General features: G+C 44.0%; 1 protein-coding gene across 2 annotated transcripts in view; it reads left to right on the top strand.

The window, feature by feature from the left end:
• The window catches only part of CTXND1 (cortexin domain containing 1), a 47,229-nt gene that overhangs the window by 19,236 nt on the left and 4,997 nt on the right, over positions 1-22,996 (top strand). The window lies entirely within an intron of this gene.

The following is a 22,996-nucleotide window of genomic DNA, read 5'->3' on the forward strand; positions in this document are numbered from 1 at the left end:
GAGCCTGTACACTGGTTCTCCTTCTGCTTGACTAGATGAAGCCCCATCATCTCCCCATGACTCCACAGGGAAGAACAAACAGCTGAGGGGCAGAGCGGGGGACGGACTCTGGTTGCAGAGTACAGACAGGCCATGCAACCTGACCAAGGTCACACAGCCATCAACAGGCAGAGCCATCACTCAAACTCCGCAGGGGTACCCCTCAGCCTGCTGCTCTTTGCAGCTCACTGTCCCTGCCTCACTGAAGAAGGCCACAGCCATGCAGAAGCCTTGTGTTCAGAGCTGACCTGGGGTATCCGGAACACTGGAGTACTGGGGAGTGAACCAGTGAAGCTGCAGTTGTGAAGAGAGGGGCATTAAAAAAATTTTATTTATTTATTTTTGGCTGTGCTGGGTCTTTGTTGTTGCACTAGTTTTTCTCTAGTTTTTCTCTAGTGTTGGAGAGCCGTGGCTGTTTGCTAGTTGTGGTGCACGGGCTTCTCATCGTGATGGCTACTGTTGTTGCAGAACATGGGCTCTGGAGCGTGGGCTCAGTAGTTGTGGCACCACGGGCTTGCTTACTCCAAGGCATGTGGGATCTTCCCGGATCAAGGATCAAACCTGAGTCCCCTGCCTGGGCAGGTGGATTCTTTACCACTGAGCCATCAGGGGAGTCCGAGAGGGACATTTTGACAGAGGCAATGTAACACACCTAAAGCAGAGTCCCAGTTTTGACTTCTAGATGTTGTTGATAATAACAGGCAGCCCATCTTACTCTGTCCTTGACCCAGCTTCTGCCCAGACTCGCACCCACCCCGACCCCCTCATTTAACACATTGCCTATTGTTTCTTTTTTAAATATATATGTGTGTGTGTATATATGTATATATATTTAGTGATTTGTTTTCCAAGTTTCATCCAAGTGCCTCCAGTCAGAGGTTCAGCCTCCAAAAAGTCAAGTTGCCGTATTCAACCCTTGTCACCACCCCACCCCACCCCACCAAGAAGTCTGCAAATGCATTGAAGGAAGAAGGCTGGTGGTCCTTGGTTTCTGGCTTCCACATGGTGCCCTGCACACAAGGACAGAATCCCCCACAACAACCTGCCTGTTTTCCTGGTGAGGATGCTGGGGCTCAGTGACTTGCTCAAGGTCATTTGGACTTTCCATAGCAGTTTGCTCCGACTCTGAAGGATGCCTGCAGGGGCATCATCTGTGCTCACAAACATCTTCACATGTGCAGAGGAGTCTTGCAGCTCCGATGCACACAGCCACTGTGGCTGCCTGCCTTGAAGGGGCCGTCAGTTTCAGGGAGATTAATTACTCCCGGGGACAGCCAAGTCAGTGTCCTGCAGCGTGCCTCTGCTGGTCTGAGTCATTTTGGAGACACTGGCTTGTGCGGCTCCCCTGAACCCCTCGTATCAGCAGGTGCAGCCAGCGGAGTGCGGCCCCCAGCCCTCTGATTCCAGCCTAGGTCACTCAGTCATTGTGGGATGTCCCCTTGTCAGAGGACACCAGGTGATCTGCCGTGTGGTTGTCTGTGTCCTGGGGGACCCAGCACTGAGAGCAGGTGTGCGGGCTGAAGGATGGGATCCAGTTTACTCCTGCAGTCAGCGTGGGGCACTGACACCTGTGGAGTGTATGCGTGCTCAGTCACTTCAGTCCTGTCTGATTCTTTGTGACCCCATGGATAGCAGCCCACCGGGCTTCCTTGTCCTTGGGATTCTCCAGGTAAGAATAGTGGAGTTGATTGCCATTCCGTCCTCCAGGGCATCTTCCCGACCCAGGGACTGAGCAAGTGTCTCAACATTTTCTGCATTGGCAGGTGGGTTCTTTACCACTAGCACCACCTGGGAAGCCCTGAGAGATCTATGGAGGGAAACCATCAAAAATAAAAACAACAGCAACTGTTTTCATAACGTGTTTACTCTCTATTGGACACTCCACTTAGCACTTTTGACATATATCCTCATTTATTCTTCTCAGAGATCCAGTGAGATTTGTGGGCTATCATTATCCCCCTTTTAAAGATAAGAAGATTGATGCTTGAAGAAGTTACATCACTTGTCCAGGGTCACCTAGCCGGTAAGCCAGGTGGCCAGAATCTGAGTCTGGACATCTTGTTCTAGTACCTGAACTTGTAACCACTTCTCTCCCCTCCTAAGAAAGGAACTTCCTACAAGTGTCTGCTGTTTTCCCACGAGAAAGGGCTTTGAGATTTTAACTATAGTGGTGAGAATTAACCGGAGAAGGCAATGGCACCGCACTCCAGTACTCTTGCCTGGAAAATCCCATGGACAGAGGAGCCTGGTAGGCTGCAGTCCATGGGGTTGCTAAGAGTCCGACACGACTGAACGACTTCACTTTCACTTTTCACTTCCATGCATTGGAGAAGGAAATGGCAACCCACTCCAGTGTTCTTGCCTGGAGAATCCCGGGGACAAGGAAGCCTGGTGGGCTGCTGTCTATGGGGTCGCATAGAGTTGGACACAACTGAAGTGACTTAGCAGCAGCAGCAGGTGAGAATTAACAGCAGAAGTGGCTCAATATGCCTGAGACAGGCTGATTATTTATGAAAAGACACCCCCTGCTGAGGCTTTGGGTGGGGGGAAGTGGGGAGGGGGAAAGGAAGACTGAGCAGAGCTGGTTGTATCACTTCCCTGCCAGGGACTCACTGCTCTGCTCATCCATGTCCTGCAACCCAGTTTCATTATGAGGAGATGAGAGGCTGATTCTCTCCCTTTATTATTTTTTTAACAGATTTATTTATATTTATTTTTGGCTGTGCTGGATCTTTATTGCTGCACAGGCTTTCTCTAGTTGTGGGGGCTACTCTCTAGTGCAATGTGAGGGCTTCTCACTGCAATCATTTCTCTTGTTGCAAAGCACAGGCTCAGTAGTTGCAGCTTAGCTGCTCCTTGGCATGTGGAATCTTCCCAGACCAGGGATCATATCTGTGTGTCCTGCTTTGGAGGTAGATTCTTTACCACTGAGCCACCAGGGAAGCTCCGATTCTCTTCCTTTAAAAGAAAAATCTGTTAAAGGCTCTTTGCCAGTGTTGAAAAGGTAAATAATTACATAAGGACGCAAATGAAATGGCACTCAGATTAGAAATGTAGGTGCAATTTCCTAAACACCTCTTTGGCTCCTGGTCTGATATAAGACATTTAAACCGCTCCAAATGAGTGAGATTTGTAAATGAGTTCTCTGTGCTTTAGGAAAAGAAGGGAGGGCCAGAAAAGCCAAGGGTTTTCCCTTTTTCACTGACCTCTTTGTCCATACTTTGCTGGTCCTCACTGCCACTGCCCTGGTTCACAACCCTCACTATCACTCTGCTTGTTGACAGCATGTCTTTAGGTGTTCAGTGTTCCAGGCAGATCACACCCCATTCTTCTAGCCTGGCTGTCCCCATGCCCACCTTTCAAACATATGAAAATAGGAACTCCTCAGAGTCACTGTGGATCCCCACTTCCAATCCCACTCTGGTCCCAGAAGCATCACACCATTTACGTGCCCAAGGCTGGGACATAATTTCATGAACCTGCTTAGCTCGGTAACCAAAGCAATCCATTGTTATTGCTTTAACAACGCCATGAATGGAAACCCTATTCCAAAATAGAAACTCTGTACGGGTGTTGACCATGGCTGCTCTCAATGTGCACAGACCCTTCCCTGGTTGCAAGAAGGGAAGTATTTTTACCAAGTTAATGGGATTTTCTCTTTCACCTTCACCTGATTCATCCTGGACAACAATCTGCTGGGGAAGAGATTAGAATGCTACCAGCAGCATGCAGAAAGGAAGGCCATACTCATATTCAGTTCCTGACACAATCAGAAATATGATTATGCAGCAGAATAATAGCCTTGCAAGCCAGGTTATTTTCCTGAGAAGAAATTTTCCAAACTCCCTTATTTTCTTCTTTATTTAGCGTCTCACAAACCAATTTAGAGGACTTGGCTCATAAATTTCTCCTGTGGTTTAGAGCCTTGTCCATATTCTTAATGAGATATTAGCTGCATTCAAGAAGGAGAATTAGACCCAGGGGAAGTAAAACTTAAAAAAAAAAAGAAGACAAGACAAAAAAATGGCAGACAAAATGGAGAAAGATTGAAGGTGATGAGATGTGTCCCCGAACTTTTCTTCTCACTTGGACTTGGAGCGGCAAGGCGCATTAGATAAGTTGAGGGATCGCTGAGGACTGGGGGTCCCTGCCCCTTTAGAACAGTGGGATGGACACAGAGAAGTAGTGGTCAGACTTCAAAGTAGCATTAAATTCGATATCAATAACAAGAAGGCAACCAGAAAATCTCTAAATGCTTGGAAATTAAGCAACACAGTTTTAAATACCTATAGGTCCAAGAAGGATTAGGAATGTAGATTTAAAAATATTTTGAGGACTTCCCTGGTAGTACAGTAAATAGGAATCCATCTGCCAATGCAGGGGACGCGGGTTTGATTCCTAGTCTAGGAACATCCCACATGTCTGAAAGCAGCTAAGCTGGTGCATCACAGTTACTGAGCTTATGCTCTGGAATCCAGGAGCTGCAACTACTGAAGTCCATGCGCCCTAGAGTCTGTGCTCCTCAACAAGAGAAGCCACCTTGGTAAGAAGTCCACACACCACAACAAAGAGCAGCTCAGGCTGTCCACAACTCAGGAAAGCCTGCGTGTAGCAGCAAAGATCCAGCACTGCAAAAAAAATAAATTTCTAAGTAAATACAAACTTAAAAAAACATTTTAAGCTTGTGGGTTACAGCTAAAGCACTACTTATGGGAAAATGTATAGCTCTAAATGCACAGGTTGGAAAAGAAGAAAGGTCCAACATCAGTGATATATGCTTCCAAGGGAAGGAGGTGGAAAATGAATGGCAATATCAAAGGAAGGATATAGGAAAGTCAAGGTAGATCCCAATTAGATAGATAGCAAACATACATCCAAACCATCAAACCCAAACGTGCATTTTGAAGAGATTCATAGAATTGATAAACTGGTAAAGAAACAGAAAGAAAATGCTAATTACTGATAACAGGAATGAATGTGGAATCTAGAAAAATAGTATAGATGATCTTATTTGCAAAGCAGAAACAGAGACACAGATGTTGAAAATATGGATACTAAGGGTGGTGGGGAGTGGGTGGGATGAACTGGGAGATTGGGAGTGATATTACTGACTGATACTACTGACCCATCATATCAATGCTACTGACCCATCATACCAATACTACTGACCCGTAGTATCAGTACACACTCTGTATATAATAGATATGTATATATGTATATGTACATATATAGATATGTATATATACATATGTACATATATATGTATACATGTATTCCCAACCCAGGGATCAAACCCAGGTCTCCCACATTGCAAGCGGACTCTTCACCAGCTGAGCCACAAGGGAAGCCCTGTATTTTTATACTCGGTGTAGAACAGATGACTAACGAGGACCTTCTGTGCAGCACGGGGCATCTACTCAGTGCTCTGTGATGACCTGAATGGGAAGGAGCTCCAGAAAAGAGGGAGTGTATGCATTTGTGTGATTGATTCACTCTGCTGAGTAGCAGAAACTAACACAGCATTGTAAAGCGACTATTCTCCAATCCACATAAGTTAAAAAAAAGGGGGGTGGGATTAAAGGGCTGCATTACAATAGCTCCTACAGATATTACAGAATAGTAAGAGGGGGTGTAAACAATTTGCGGTCAATTTGACAATTTGGATGAAGTGGACTTGTTTAAAAACACAGCTGACAAAACGTAGTGGTCCCAGTGAGGTGGCTGTGGAGTTTGGCCTTTTCCAGCTCCTTGGTTTCTGTGGGTCCTTGGAGCCAGTGCTGAGGCTCACCACCCTCTTCTGGAGCTGCACAGATGTCAGGCGGATGGAGAAGAGAGGAGGGTTCAGAGACTCTTCAACCTGGGCGAGCTGGTGAAAAGTCATGTCAACCAAAGAACTGAAACACCAGCCTCAAGTTACCAGAGCCAACAGCTTGAACAGAGAAGAGCTGGGGGAGTCACAGAAACCAGGATGACCAGAAGACACAGAATCCACACCCTCTACCTCCTGGAACCCAGGTACCACCTTCTGTGTGTGCTCATTAGCTCAGTCCTGTCCAACTCTTTTGCTACCCCATGGACTATAATCTGCCAGACTCCTCTGTCTGTGGGATTCTCCAGGCAAGAATACTGGAGTGGGTTACCATTTCCTCCTCCAGGGGATCTTCCTGACCCAGGGATTGAACCTGCATCTCCTATGTTGGCAGGTGGATTCTTTACCACTGAGCCACCTGGGAATCCCAGTATATAAAGTGAGCAATGATTTATTCAATTCATTAATGAAGGGACTATCTGGCTGGTAAGGCTGACTCCAAGAGAATTGGAAAAAGTAAATTGTTCCAAGTCCACGAAAGCAAGACTGCTTGAATACAATTGCTGATTTACAGGCAAAATTTCTAACATGCTACAGAGCAATAAACTGTAACCTTTGGGGTGATTTTTCTTCCAGGCAAAATTCTTTGCCTTGCTACTGGGCAAGAATCATCTGCATTGCTATCAGTTTTCCACAAGTTATATCCACTCTTCAGATCTGTAAAATAGTCTAATGAATAAATAGTAAGGAGTGGACCCAACAGAGGCCCACGGGCTGAGGTGGTGCTCCTGGTTCCCCACTGCCTGTGCACAATGGTCAGGGCACCCAGACATCACTAAACATCCTGGGTGTCACGTGTGAGAGGGGCAAGAACCCAGGGGTGGGAGGAAGTGAGACCATGGAGGACGACCTGGAAACAGGCAAAGCCCGTCATTCCAAAGGTCCAGAAGGGACCAGGAACACTCCAGCAGTCGCCCTTCCAGGACCAGAAGCCAGCAAGGATCCAGAGGGGGATGCTCGGATCTGAAGATCCTTCTTTTCCACCACTAGGACGTCCTAACCCCTCACACAGCCAGAATCGGCTGAAGGAAGAGGGGGGAGGAGAGAGAACTCAGAGAGCCTGCTCGTTTACATAAAGATACGGGCCATTGAGCATCGCCGATTCAATGGTAATGAATTTGAGCAAACTCCAGGAGATGGTGAAGGGCACGAGAGCCTGGCATGCTGCAGTCCATGGGGTCGAAAAGAGTTGGACATGACTGAGCGACTGAACAACAACATCAGCAACAATGGATCACTGAAGTCAGCCTCTGTGTGAAGTGGGCAGTTGAATGACAGATAAAGAATGAACAAAGGAAACTGAAAAGCTGAAGTAGAAGACTGTGATATTTACAGTGGAAGACTGTGATATTATTGATGAGTCAGTGTCCCCAACTGCTCACCAAGGTGGGTGCCTGTGAAGGACATTCAATCTGCTGTAGGAAACACAGGGACATTTTCTTTGCATGTCAAGTTTACTGTGTTTGATTTGTTTTTCTTTGTAACATTAAGGAAAGAGCTGGAATTCAACATTCGGGGGAAGCACGAAGGAGATTATGTATTTCACAGAACAGAGGTAAAATTTAAATAGAATGTGCTGTGCTCACTCAATAAAACTCAGTAAACCATGATCCCCAGAAATAAGATACCAAGACTAGACTGGTTAATAGACAAACGAGCAAAGATATGGGTGAAAGTGAAAGTGTTAGTCATTCAGTTGTGTCTGACTCTTTGCGGCCCAATGGGCTGTAGCTCGCCAGGCTGCTCTGTCCATGGAATTTTTCAGGCAAGAATACTGGAGTGGGTAGCCATTCCCTTCTCCAGGAGATCTTCCCTGGGTCTCCCATATTGCAGGCAGGTTCTTTACTACCTGAACCATCAGGGAAGCTCTCAAAAAAGATATGGGTGGGAGGGGGACAAATCTTGCTCATTTCAAAATGAAGAATTGATAATGTTTTTCCTTCTCTTGGTTCTTTACATCCACTAAAATTACCAAAGAAATAAAATGTAGACCAAATGGGTATTTCTCTTGTAGTCCACTGGTTAGGAATCTGCCTTGCAATGCAGGGGACCTGGGTTTGATCCCTGGTCAGGGAACTAAGATCCCACATGCTGCGCTACAACTAAGACCAGATGCAACCAAATAAACAAATTAGTTTTTTTAAAAAAGCTGACAAAATGTAGACACAGACATCTGTAGCAGTGCTGGAAAGGAGTTAGGGTGCCCTCAGTGGAGCAGAAGGGTATACAAATTTCTGGAAGCTGTGAAGCAGACAGAATCAGGTTGACACCAAAGACTGAATGCTCAGCTCTAATGTCAGGGGCTGACTCCCACAAGACAGGAGTGGGTGTGTGACCAGCAGCAGCAGAAGGCTCAGGGCCAGAGCAGCAGGCATGAGCAGCAGGAGCGCTGGAGCGCTCAGCCCCAGGGAGCAGGAGAAGCTGAAAAACTCCGATCTGAGAACCATGCCAGGGCCTCCTGCAGGAGAACCTTGCCATTTGCCCCCAGCGCCTTGTGCATGGACTGCTTCCTAAACGAGATGGAGAATATGCTCTTGGAGACTTGCTAACCCAAGCAGGAGAGCCAGGGAGAAGAGCAGGGGGAAGGGACATTTGGCGCCCACCCCCCAGCAAATACCGAGGGGGAGGAGAACTCTTAGGAAAGACCTCCAGCAGGGACTTCCTCGGTGGTCTACTGGTTAAGACTTCATCTTCCAGTCCCCAGGTTGGTTAAGACTTCATCTTCCAGTCCCCAGGTTCAGGTTCAATTCCTGGTTGGTAAACTGAGATCCCGCATGCCTTGGGGCCAAAAACCAAAACATAAAACAGAAGTAATGTTGTAACAAATTTCCATAAAAACTTTTAAAATGATCCATATCAAAAAAATCTTAAGAGAGAAAAAAAAAAAAGACCTCACTGCAGGAGTTGGAGGAGAAACCAGGTTAGGCGGATGGATGTTAGAGAAACACGGGTCTTATGAAGCTCTGCCCTCAACTCATCACAGAGGAGCCAAACCAGGAAGATGCCCTGTTCTTTCTTCTTTTTAACTTTTTATTTTACATTGGGGTCTACCCTATTAACAATGTTGTGATAGTTTCAGGCGGACAGTGAAGGGACTCAGCCATACATACACGTGTATCCATTCTCCCCCAAACCCCCCTCCCATCCAGGCTGCCACATGACATTGAGCAGAGTTCCCTGTGCTGCACAGTAGGGCCTTGTTGGTTATTTGCCCTATTCTTTCTTTATTGGCTGTGATTGGGGATTTGCTTTTGAGCTGCCCACCTTCCCCAGGGAGGAGGGAAGGACTAAACTCTTCCCTCTGTGTCTGGTCCAAATTCTCCGAAATAAAACTCGCCCGCTGCTCCCCGCTTCAGTCACTGTGCCCAGGGTGGAACCCCGCAGCTCTTAGAGCAGATGCTTGGGGGTGTCAAACCCAAGTAATTGCTGAAGGAGCCACAGTGGCTTCCAATATCATTTCTACAGCTCCTTTCATAGAAGTGAGCAGATGGAAATATGAGGATATCCAACATCCCAACAAGCTGAGCACGACTTAGGATAAAGCTAGCATAAGAAAATGTGGGTTTTTTTTTTTTTATTAGTTGGAGGCTATTACAATAAGAAAATGTGGTTTTGGTAAAAAGGAAGACAACAGAACCAGGATAAAGAAGTCCAGAAATAGACGGTTCTGGTCATCTATTACTGTGTAATCAACTACCCAAATCTTGACTTAATAGTAACTGTTTAAGCTAGGGGAGTGGGTGGGGGTGAGTGGGAGGGTGGCTCCAGAGGGAGGGGCTGTATGTATACATAGAGCTGATTCACTTTGTTGTATAGCAGAAACCAGCACTACATTGTAAAGCAATTATCTGCCAATTAAAAATAATTTTTAACAATAGTAATCATTTATTTTGATCACATATCTGGGAGCTGAAGCAGGCTCCACTAGGCAGTTCTGGATCTCTCAAGTCATGGCAGGCAGATGCTGGTTGGGGCTGGGGTCTCCAAGTCTCCTCGCATGGCTGGCATGTGGGTTGGGAAGACGCACACAGCAGGAAACGGAACAGCCTTGGCCATGGGCGGTCTCAGGCAGTCTCTCCAGGTGGCGGCCCCAGGCAGCTCCTGGCATGATGGCGAAAGGCTCCTAGAGCCAGTGTCCAAGAGAGACCACAAAGGTTATGTGACCCTTTCTAATTCAGCCCTGCAAGTGATACGACATCACTTCCACCTCATTTTGTTCCTTGAGGCTGCCACAGAGGCCCATCCACATTCAGGGGGCGGGACCATGGACTGCCCTTTTTGAAAGGATTTGGGGACATATTTTTAAATCATTACATCAACCCGCTTATATGGATCACTTGACCTGTGATACAGTAAGAGAAAACATGGTGTTATCAGTAAATGGTGCAAGAGAGATGGATGTCTGGGGAAAAAATGTGAACCTTACTTAACACCAAACATGGACATTCATTTGTTCCTAGAAATTATATATTTTATAATTCTGTGATATAATATATAATTTTAGGGAGCAAACATAGGAGATCTTCATGATTTTGGGGTAGGAAAAAAATTCTTACATAGGATGTGGAAAGTGCTAACCATAAAAGGAAAAATTAATGATCTGTATTTTATTGAAAGGTAGACCTTCTGTTCACTAAAGACATCAGTAAGGGAAGGGAAAGGAAACACAAAGGCTGAGAGAAGATATTTGCAATACATGGATCTGACAAAAAATTCTTATCTAGAATATATGTCATGCCTACAAATCAAAAAGAAAAAGACACATAGCCCAATAAGTAAATGCTCAAAAGACATGAATAGGCATTTCATAGAGGAGGCTAGACAAATAGCTAAAAAGAAAACACTTTTCATTTCACATTAAGGAAATGACCCACAATATACCCATCCGAATGGCTGAAATGTAAAAGTCTAAAAATACCAGATGCTGATGAAGACACAGAGGGACTGGAATTGCTGAAAGGCATGCCATTGTGCATCTAACTTGGAAAACTCTTTGGCAATATCAGCAGAAGTTGAGCATACAACTACAATACAGTCCAGCCACCTGACCTCAAGGAATACAACCAATAGTAATGAGTACATATATTCACCAAAAGATAAGCAAAGAAATGTAACAATTTCTTAGCAGCACAGTTCATAAGAGGCCCGCTGGAAATAACCCAAATGGCCAACAGCTGTGGAGTGAATAAATAAATTGTGCTGTGGTCACACAATGGAATACTTCACAGCAATAAAAATGATCTATTGATAGATGTGGAAATGTGGTTAAAAAGTCATAGACCATAATTTTGAGCAAAAGAAGTCAGACACAAAAAAGTACCCACTTGGTTTCATTTATGTGAAGTTTATAAACAGATAAAACTAATGCATGGTGATATCAGAATAGTGATTTTCTCTGAGGAACAGGATACATGCATGTGTGTGTGTGTGTTGTGTTTATGTGTAACAAATAGGCTTAAGAAGTTATATAGTCATAACCGCAATACCTCTGTCATAACCAACACAAATTAACTCTAATTAACCCTAACATCATACAATATTCAATCTGTGTTCAATTTTCCCCAATTATGTCAAAGAAAATCATAACATATATATTAAGTACTCAGAAATAAGCAGAAAATAAGCATTTTTCACATAGAGAAAATGATGAAAGATGATCGATGAACATGTATGAGAGCCTGAATACCTTTGTCATGAGTGGAAAGACTCCATGCCATCAAGATGGCAGTTCATTGCTAATATGAATTCAGTGCTATGCCAGTCACCATCCCAGCAAAATGATTCTAACATATATGAGGAGCCAAGGGGCTCTTGAATAAAATTACAAGATGGAGGACTTGGACTAGTATATATCAAGATGAACTATAAAGTTTTTATAATGGAATTGAAGACAGCATGTACTGGCACAAGGAGAGACAGTAAACAAATTTAAAAAGGCTAGAGAGCCCAGAAGTGTGTAGATGGAAGCTTAAGGTTGTGTTACAGATCACTGGGGAAAAGACAGACTAGTCAGTACATGGGATAAGATGATAGTTTATCCATAGGGGGAGACATAGCTTTAAACTCCATATCAGATAACATGAAAATCAGTTTCAGATGGATCGAAAATCTAAGTAAGAAAAACAGAATTTCAAACTTCTAGAAAATATATATAGGAGAATATATCCAAGACATCAGCATAGGAAAGGATTTAAGAAGTCACAAATGGGACTTACCTGGTGATCTGGTGGTTAAGACCCCACACTTCCAATGCAGGGGTCAAGAGTTCGATCCCTTGTTGGGGAACTAAGATCTCACATGCTGTTATCAGTTCAGTTCAGATGCTCAGTCATGTCCGACTCATTGCGACCCCATGGACTGCAGCACGCCAGGCTTCCCTGTCCATCACCAACTCCAGGAGCTTGCTCAAACTCATGTCCATCGAGTCCTTTTCTAGTGAGTCAGTTCTTTGCATCAGGTGGCTGAAGTATTTGAGTTTCAGCTTCAGCATCAATCCTTCCAATGAATATTCAGGGCTGATTTCCTTTAGGATTGACTGGATTGATCTCCTGCAGGCCAAGGGAATCTCAAGCGTCTTCTCCAACACCATAATTCAAAGGCATCAATTATTTGGGGCTCAGTTTTCTTTATAGTCCAACTCTCATATTCATATCCATCATATCCATCACATCACATCCATCATATCCATCACATCACCTCTCACAACCACATACGGTATAGCATGGCCTAAAAAAAATGTTACAGAAATATAAATTATAAAGGAAAAGATGAATGAGGCTGACTACATTAAAATTTAAAACAATTTGAGCAAATGTAAATAAGATTCTCTGAGCAAAGTTAAAGGACAAGCCACAGATGAAGGGTGGGGGAGATTTTGCAAAGCACAGGACCAAAAAGGAATGATATCTAAAATGAAGAAACAAACAAGAAAAAGAAAAGTAACCCAACAATTCAAAAAGAGAAAAATGAAATGCCCAGTAAATGTAAAAAATATACTCAACATCGTTAGAAATAAGGGTAATGCAAGTTAAATCCACAATGACATACATTCACACCACCAGAACAATACCAAGTCTGACAATACCAAGTCCTACCAAGGATATGAATGGTAGCAGCTTCTAAAGAATGCTGGAGAAAGTGTGGATTAGAGCAACCACTTTGGAGGGAAAATTGACAATATACAAGGGGCTTTCCTGGTGGCTCAGATGGTAAAGAATATGCCTGCAGTGCGGGAAACCTGGGTTTGATCCCTGGGTTGGGAAGATCCCCTGGAGAAGGGCATGGCAACCCACTCCAGCATTCTTGCCTGGAGAATCCCATGGACAGAAATGGGGTCACAAAGAGTCAGACACTACTGAACGACTAAGCACAGCACAAGGGGCTTTCCCAGTTGCTCAGCAGGTAAAGAATCTGCCTGCAATGCAGGAGGCACAGAAGATATGGGTTTGATCCCTGGGTTGGGAAGATCTCCTGGATTTGGAAATGGCAACCCACTCCAGTATTCTGTCCTGAAAAATCCTATGGACAGAGAAGCTTGGCAGGCTACAGTCCAAAGGGTCGCAGAGAGTCAGACACCACTGAGCTACTGAGCACAAGAAAGTTAGAGATAGTCTAATTATAGGACTAAAGAATTGCAGTCCAGTTAACACACCATAGCAAAAAAAAAAACCTGGCCCAATGGTATATGCATAAGAAAGTTCATTGAAATGTTATTTTCACCATTAAAAATTTGAAATAATACAAGTGTTCATCATTTGGAGGGGAAATGAACAAATCGTGGTCCAACCACAGAATTCTATGCAACAGAGAAAACATATGAACTAGCATGTATCAATATGGGAAATGAAAAGTGTGAGTGGCTCAGTCATGTCTGACTCCTTGCAACCCGGGGGACTGTAGCTCTCCAGGCTCCCTCGTCCATGGGATTTTCCAGGCAAGAATACTGGAGTGGGTTGCTATTTTCTTCTCCAGGGTGTTTTCCCAACCCAGGGATAGAACCCAGGTCTCCTGCATCGCAGGCAGACTCCTTACTGTCTGAGCCACCAGGGAAACCGCAGTGAGAGAAGACCATTACAATTTTATGTCACTGAAGTTGAATATTTACGTGATATGGACAGTTCCTTCCTGCAGAAAATTGTTTCCCTAATTGCTATAAGAAGAAGTAGAAAATCTAATGCCAACATCCATTAAAAAATTGAAAAAGAGGCTTCCCCGGTGGTCTCATGGTTAAGAATCCCAGTATCAATGCAGAGGACACGGGTTTGATTGCTGGTTTGGCAATATTCCCATAAGCCCCTGCACCACAACTACGGAAGCCTTTGTGCCCTGGAGCCTGTGCTCCACAAGAAGAGAAGCCACTGCAATCTGCGACTAGAGAGTAGCCCCTGCTCGCTTCAATTAGAGAAAGCCTGCATGCGGCAACGAAGACGCTGCACAGCCAAAATAAATAAACATTTTTTAAAATTGAAAAGTATTCTTCATCACGCATTTCCAAAAAAGATCACACAAATTGAGTTCAAAAAACTTCAAGGAACAGATATGAACTACTGGAGACAGAATTATACAGAAATCTTCCTTTTGTGCTTAGAAATTAGCATAACCTTGATACAAAAATCTAACAGAATAGCACACAAAAGAATCAATAGATCCATTTTACTTAGTCATAGTTGTAATATCCCCTAGATAAAATATTAATATTTGAATCCAGCAGTGTTTTAAAAATAGTATACCAAGTAGAATTTATTTCAGGATGTAAATTTGGTTCAACATTAAGGTATTTATTCATAGACAGTGAAAAATCCACATGTTCTTCTCAAAAGATCCTGAAAATTGTTAGAATACTAGAATTAATAGGAACAGCTAGCATTTATTCAGCATTTACTAGGTGTCAGTTTCTGTGTTGAGAATTTCCCATGTTTTATTTAATCCTCACAATAATCCTATCATCCCCTTTATTTCTACGTAAGGGAATTAAAACTTAGAGAAATAAAGCTTGCTTAACTTGGTGGAAATTATTTAACAGGAACCAATAGCCACCACCATAGTCTTTTTTTTTTTTTAACTTTTTATTTTGTATGGCAATGTAGCTGATTAACTATGCTGTGATAATTTCAGATTCACAGCAAAGGGACTCAGCCCTAAGTATACATGTGTCCATTCTCCCCCTCGAAATTCCCTTCCCATCCAGATTGCCACATAACACTGAGCAGAGTTCCCTGTGCTATACAGTAGGTCCTTGTTGGTTATCCATTTTAAATACAGTAGTAAGCAAATACCATAATCATTGAAATAGGACCCCAACCCCTTGCCTGCTTGAATCTCCACCAGCCCTCATCCTTGGCAGTTTTGTCTCAGTTTCCTGGATTTTTCTTTTTAGAGCTGTGTTGCTATGCAATCCATAGTAGGACAGAGCCCCAGTTTATTACTGGCACAGACAAAAAGCACAGGATGAATTTTACACCTCTGGTCCTGTCACTAGCACCTACCTTCTGCCATTGGAAGGAATTCAGGAAAACCAGAGATGTTTGTTGGAGAGATCATGGAAAGAGTCCTCTGCAGCAACCAGCATTCCCATGGAGGTCTGGTGGTTAAGACTCTACACTTCCACTACAAGGGGCTTGAGTTTGATCCTTGGTTGGGGAACTGTGATCCCACATGCTGCATGGTATGGCCAAAAAAAAGAAAAAAGAGTGTTGGTCCTATAAAGGGATCATCAGTCCCATCCTTTGCCCTCTCTAAGCCTCAGTCTCCCTAACTCTAAAATAATGGCACTGGGTTGGATGATGTCCAAGTTCATTGCTTCTGACTTTACACTGAAAGACTGATTATCCAAAACAAGGCTCAAATTACTTTTGAGAATTGCAGCATAGAAAATGTCAGCTTATTGGCCCCCCTGCTGCTAGATAACACTTGTAAAATTTGTAAGAAGGAAGTGTGAACATCTCAACTCATGGCTGGAAATGAATTATGTTCTTCAGAAAACTTGCCAGTTTGCAAAACTTTGGGCTCTTGTTAGTTTACCCTTCAAATGCAGGAAGGCAGTTTGTGGAGCTCTGCAGAGGGGATTTGCGTGAATTTGGGGGAAATACTGTCAACAGAAAGTGTTCTCTTGCTATATATGTGACAAGTAGAGGCAGAAAACATATGCACCGTGCAGCTGACGGAGCCCCAGCCCTCTCAGACAGGAAGACAGTCTTCAAAGTTCTCTATCACTAGAGGAGATAAAGACAGACATTTTCTAAATGCCATGTTGGTTCTGTGTGGCAGAATATTCAAAGAGGTGGAAATCTGACATTTCTTTCTGGGAAATAAACTGCTGATGTGCAGACCTAGAGAAATGCTGGGAGAGGCGGGCATATTTGCATAAGTCGTCTGAGAGCCTCATGAATGGATACTGATTGAGACTCTAACCCTTTGCCCCTGAGATTCACGTTCTGGAAATCTGCCTCAGTAGCTCACGCCTTGCCTAAACAATATCCGGAGGGAGGAAAGAGCAACATAGCCTCTGAAATACAGTCATCGTGGGGATAAAAGCATTAGACTTTGGGGCAGGTCCCTGCCTGGAATTGGTGGTCTCTTAAGAAAGGAACAGGTTGGTTTTTGGTTTTTCTAATTTTTATTTTTTAATCGGATGATAATTGTGTTGGTTTCTGTTGTACAAGAGGAATGCTTTTTTTTTTTTTTTGCTTATTCTTTTCTTTTTTAATTTGGATGGTAATTGTTCTGTTGGTTTCTGCAGTACCAACAAAGTGAATCAGCCATAGGTATACATATATCCCCTCCCTCTTGGAGGGGAAGGAGAGGGTGGGATGAATTGAGAGAGTAGCATTTTAGTGTTTATTTGGCTGCATCAGATCTTAGTTGAGGCACACAGGATCTTCGTTGCGGTGCTTGGGTCCTCTAGTTGTGGCCCATGAGCTTAGCTGCCCCAAGTCATGTAGGATCTTAGTTCCCCAACCAGGGATTGAACCTGCATCCCCTCGCATTGCAAGGTAGATTCTTAACCACTGGACCAGAAGGGAAGTTCCAGGAGAGGAATGGTTTGAACCTTTGAGGCTGTGGATCCTGGGATGGGTGGCAATCAGCCATCCTGGAGGCTAACTAGAGGCCCAGGAACATGGTTGGTGTATGGCAGCAAAGCTAAGAAGCTGTGACATGGGGTCTCTTGACAAAGCTCTTGGGAAGGCTGGAAGAGCCCACACCTGGAAGAACCAGCTATGCTGTAAGGTAAAAACTTCCTAGCTGTTAATATCAAACATCTTCCCCAGGTGATGTGGCATCCTTCGGGTACTAGGAGGACACTCCATCTGGAAGGCATGAGCCAACTGGCTCTCTAGTCATAAACAAGCACCTTGGGGACTTCTTAGTCCCAGGAAATGTATTCAAACTTGGTGACGTTGGAGCTTGAGCTGTTCAGTAGAAATATTGGCGATGAATGTGTTCTTGTTGTTTTGTAATCTCAGAGTGGCAAAGGGGAGCACAGATGTACGAGAGGAGAGGAACCCTAGTGGTGGCTCCCAGGCTGTCCCCCGTTCTCAGAACAGGAGGGGTGCCCCTCAGTCCAGGGGGACTCCAGGTCGACCACAATGCACTGGAGGACTTCACGCAGCTCCGTGGGCTTGGCCTTGGTCTGGCTGCTGTATCCCAGCCCAACTTGGATTACTTAGACCCTCTTGACAAACACCTCTTGGAGACTGCTTAATTTTATGTTCCAGTACATTTTAAGTCCATTTTGACCATTTACACTCTAGAAAACATCCATATCATTGAGATTTTTCAAATGTACTGATGGGTTTTACACAGCACCACCCCTTGTGCTTTTAATCTCCTTGGTACCCATGGTTATATCCTCTTTCTCACTCCTGTTGTTGTTCAGTCGCTGAGTCGTGTCCGACTCATGGGGACCCCGTGAACTGCAGCATGCCAGGCTTCTCTGTCCTTCACCATCTCCCAGAGCTTGCTCAAACTCACGCTGATTGAGTCGGTGATGCCATCAACCATCTCATCCACCCCCTTCATCTCCTGCCCTCGATCTTTCCCAGCATCTGGTTCTTTTCCTGTCAGTTGGCTTTTCTCATTCTTAAAGGTGTATACTTGTCTTTTCTCTCTTTTTCTAGATTAATTTTGCCAGAGGTTTATCCAAATTCAAACTATTATAAAGACCTTTCTCTGTGGTTTATTTTTAATTCTACTGGTGCTCTGTTTTGTGAATTGTTAAATTCTGCTTTTAATTTGACTTATTTCATCTTCCGGATTTCCTTGATGCTGTTTTTATAATGGTCTCAGTTTATTTCTTCTTTCCCTGCATTTAATTCTTCTTCTTCAATCATGAAAGCTATGGTTTTGGCCCTCAGTATAATAAACAGCTGTCATTCACCTCACTCCATAAATTCTAATATGTAGTAGTCTCATTAGAGTGATTTTCTAAATATTTTGTAATTATACTTAATTTTCTCATCAGCTCAATCATTATTTTTTAACGTTACTAAAATCAAATAGCTTGTTGGTTTGTTAGTTTGTTTAATCTTTTGTGGTCAGAAAATATAGCCTGTAAAGTTTCTACTTTTTAAAATATATAGATGTTTTCTTTGTAAATAAACACCAAATCAATTTTTGTAAATGTTCTGTAAACATTTGAAATCAGTGTATATTCCCTATAGGCAATAAAAATGTCTATTCAGCTAACTAATTTAATAGTCAATTATTTTATATCATTCTCCTAGTGTTATCTTTAAATATTCAAACATGTATCTTAGTCTACACTGTTCTATCAGTATTAAAATAAAATTTACATTAAATTATTGAATTAATTAAAATTATTAAAATATTTACACTGCCCAAATGATGTAAAAATTTTATTACATTTTGATTTAGTTCCACCTTCCCTCTACTAGTTTTTATTGAAATAATGCAGAATTTTAGATACAAGTTATCTTTATGAAGTTTTTCTGTTATGTAACTTTTATTTTTTAAATTATTAACATTTACATTGTTTTATAGCTGTATTTGGGCTTCCCAGGTGGCTCAGTGGTAAAGAATCCACCTGCCAATGCAGGAGACCCAGGTTCAATCCCTGAGTGGGGAAGATCCCCTGGAGAAGGAAATGGCAACTCACTCCAGTATTCTTGCCTGGGAAATCCTATGGGCAGAGGAGCCTGGTGAGCTATAGTCCATAAGGTCGCAAAAGACTGGGATACAATTTAGGACTCAGGTCAGTTCAGTTCAGTTGCTCAGTCATGTCCAACTCTTTGTGACCCCATGGACTGCAGCACACCAGGTCTCCCTGTCCATCACCAAGTCCGGGAGTTTACTCAAACTCATGTCCATTGAGTTGGTGATGCCATCCAACCATTTCATCCTCTGTCATCCCCTTCTCCTCCTGCCTGAAATCTTTCCCAGCATCAGGGTCTTTTCAAATGAGTCAGCTCTTCTCATCAGGTGGACAAAGTATTTGAGTTTCAGCTTCAACATCAGTCCTTCCAATGAACACCCAGGACTGATCTCCTTTAGGATGGACTGGTTTGATCTCCTTGCAGTCCAAGGGACTCTCAAGAGTCTTCTCCAACACCACAGTTCAAAAGCATCAATTCTTCAGCGCTCAGTTTTCTTTATAGTTCAACTCTCATATACATACATGACTACTGGAAAAGCCATAGCTTTGACTAGACGGACATTTGTCAGCAAAGTAATGTCTCTGCTTTTTAATATGCTGTTTAGGTTGGTCATAACTTTCCTTCCAAGAAATAAGCTTCATAAAAAATTTAGGACTAACAAACAATATATACACTTTAACAATATAGCATTATCTTTTTTTTTAAACCTGCTCCTCATAACCAGTAGAAAGTTAGTGCCCTTCTTGGCACTATTCAATTTACTGCCTTTCAGAAATGAAGATTTCTTTTTGACAACCATTTAGAGTCACTAGAAAGTAGTGTTTTCTATCTGAGAGTGATTCTATAAGGAACAGAAGTTCACTAAGGTTACCGCAAATAACGAATCTTTTAGTGTAAGGACAAGAAGAGCCTTGATCCTGTTCTCCTCTCATTGCTTCTCATGGTCTCTTAGTGATGCCCTTCCTCTGACTGTCCTTGTTTTTGCCACCACCAAGGCTATGACTGCCGCACCTGATGGATCAGCAGACTGGGAAGGGCACCAGACTTTCTTCTTTTATTTTTTCTGCCATACCACACCACATGCAGAACTTCCCCAGTCAGGGATCGAACCTGTGCCCCCTGCATCAGAAGAACAGAGGCTTAACCACTGGACCAGCCAGGGAAGTCCCATGCCTCAGATCTTGATGTTACAGTGTCAGAAAGACTGCTGATGAAACCTTCCATATCTTTGTGCAGTTTCTTTCCCCTCCCTATATGGCTACTTTTGTCCATGGAATTCTCCAGGCAAGGATACTGGAGTGGGTACCCATTCCCTTTTCCAGGGGATCTTCCCGACCCCAGGATCGAACCCAGGTCTCCTGCATTGCAGGCAGATTCTTTACCATCTGAGCCACAAGGGAAGCCCTGTCTGACTGCAAAAGTGCCCAAAGATGGTATACTCTTGTTCCACCTTCATTTTAGTTTTCCTTTCCCTTCTAAGATGCATTTTTCCAACAGCCTCCCAATGAGTCGCTCCTTCTCTAGTAGCTGGACAGTGTGTTCTTGTGCACCTTTGATCGATTTGTTTGCATTTTTCCATACCTGGGGAAATAGAGCAAAAATAGCCCATGTTTTTTGTAGATCAAACTTGAGAATCAAAATATTTAAATATTAGAAAATAACAAATTCTCTCCACAATATTGCATGAATTCCATCCCCTCCATGCATCTTTCCATCCCAGCTAGTAGTTATGGTCTGTACTTATGGATATACCATTTTATTAATATTTAAATTTCACCAAGAGTTCAGGTATATGCTAGCTTTATGTTCAGATTTTTGAAATGAAGATAAAATGAACAAACAGCTTAAGGGTGCAGTGTGTTTAACACTGCACAGTATGTTGATTTGGGATTCCCAGGTGGCTCAGTGATAAAGAATCCGCCTGCCAATGTAGGAGACGCAGGAGACATGGGTTCGATCCCTGGGTCAGAAAGATCCCCTGGAGGAGGAAATGGCAACTCACTCTAGTATTCTTACCTGGAGAATCCCATGAACAGAGGAGCCTGGCAGGCTACAGTCCATGGAGTCCCAAAAAGTCAGACACGACTGAGCACACATTCCCAGTAATATTAAGCAAATAGACGATGTAGGGGGTGGTTAACTGTCCACTTAGGAACACAAGTATAGGCACAAAGCCCGCCAGTGGAGGTAATACCCACCATTCAGGTCTGAACAGAGGCCCTTGGTTGTGACAGAATCTCCCCTCGACTTCAAACTTGAGACAAAGCACGGAACATACAAAACTTGATTGAGACATACCATTCAGTATACCAAAACTGACTTCAGAACAGTAACAGGATAGATTGGGCAGAGCCAGTTTGGGTTGTGGGGGCCAGTCTGTAGCGAGCAGGGTTGCCCGGAGGCTGGAAATGTGGCAGCTGAAGCCTAGAATAAGGAGATGAGAGCAGCCGTCTTCTAAAAATCGCTGATTTCCAAACAAATTCCCAAGTCGTTTTTGGTCTTAATCATCTCTTAGCACAGACTCTGGCAAGCCTGTTAATTGCTCTGAGGAAGGAGTGGGGCCACCCAGTGCAGTCCCGCAGGACAACACAATCAGTGTCGGGTTATGACACTGGGCATCTTCTGTGTCCTGAGCAAATGCCTTCCACTTAACCCATCTGTCATCTGGGGAAGTGATTCTGACGGGTCACCTTTCATAATGGCTCCGCCACTATTTATAGAACCAGCAGATTACTTCGCATGATCAGCTCTGGTCTTTGTTACCTGATTGAATTCACGCTGTCGATACAGCTGGTTGTTTATCCCCAAAGCAATAAGTGACGTGCTTTTTCAGTCTCCTTGCCTTCCTACCATTGGTGTCCGGAGGGCAGAAGCTAAGCAAGTTTGCATCTTCTCTGACATTTCCTGTGAACCCACAAGGCGGGGGCCTGTCCTGGGTCCAGGTTGGTAGTGGCCCTTGGTCAGACTTGGACCCTGCCCTTGAGAAACTGACATGCTGCTCTGACTGCGTTGTGTACCCCCAAATTCATATGCTGAAGTCCTGACACTCAATGGGATTGTAGTTGGAGATAAGGCATTTAGAAGAGTATGTACTCAGTCTCGTGTCCAACTCTTTGCAACCCCATGGACTGCAGCCCACCAGGCTCCTCTGTCCATGGGTTCTCCAGGCAAGAATACTAGAGTGGGTTGCCATGCCCTCCTCCAGGGGATCATCCTGACCCAGGAATCGAACCCATGTCTCCTGTGTTTCCTGCATTAGATTCATGACCACTGGCACCACCTGGGAAGCCCCCATTTGGATCTGCTGCCCCCAAACCCTAAAACTGCTCGCTTTCACAATTGTGCCAGGTCAGCCCAGCAGCCATTCCCTTCAGGGTCACTCACTGGCCAAGATCAGAAACGCTGACTCTGGAGCAAGTTCCCCTCCAGCCACCCCAAGAAGGTGGCAGATGGAGTGTCTGGCCTGTGCAGGCTCCATGCTGAAGGACGGTTACATTCTGCTGGGGACCACTGAGCTGACCCCTGGGAAGGCTGGCCCCTCAGATCCCAGGGAACGGCAGCTGAGTTCAGCTGCATCACTGCTGGGGGTCAGGTCCTCATTGGGAAGCAGGGCTGGAAGGGATGTGTGTCCGCCCTGTAATTAACGTTAATCAACGCACACCATCTGGAGGGTGGAAGAATCTGTTCTTTGCATCCACGCTTTTGGCTTTCATCCCAGCTGAAGGATCCAGAAAATGCTGATAAGCTTCCTCTGGGGCACATTGCCAGGTTATAGGGCCCAGTTCTGGCCCCAGTCAAGACAGGGGAGAGCCACCAGACAATTTCTCCAAGGTCTGACTTTTATAATTGGTGCGGGATCTCTGATATTAACTTAGGGCAGGGTATTTCAGTCTGTGTTTGAGAGACCAGACTTGAGTCCAGCTGTGAAACACAGCCCTAAAGCCACTGTACTGTGCTCCTCACCATGGTCACTTTG

This window comes from Odocoileus virginianus, chromosome 16 (genome assembly GCF_023699985.2).
Source record: "Odocoileus virginianus isolate 20LAN1187 ecotype Illinois chromosome 16, Ovbor_1.2, whole genome shotgun sequence".
In the NCBI taxonomy this organism is placed as follows: domain Eukaryota; kingdom Metazoa; phylum Chordata; class Mammalia; order Artiodactyla; family Cervidae; genus Odocoileus; species Odocoileus virginianus.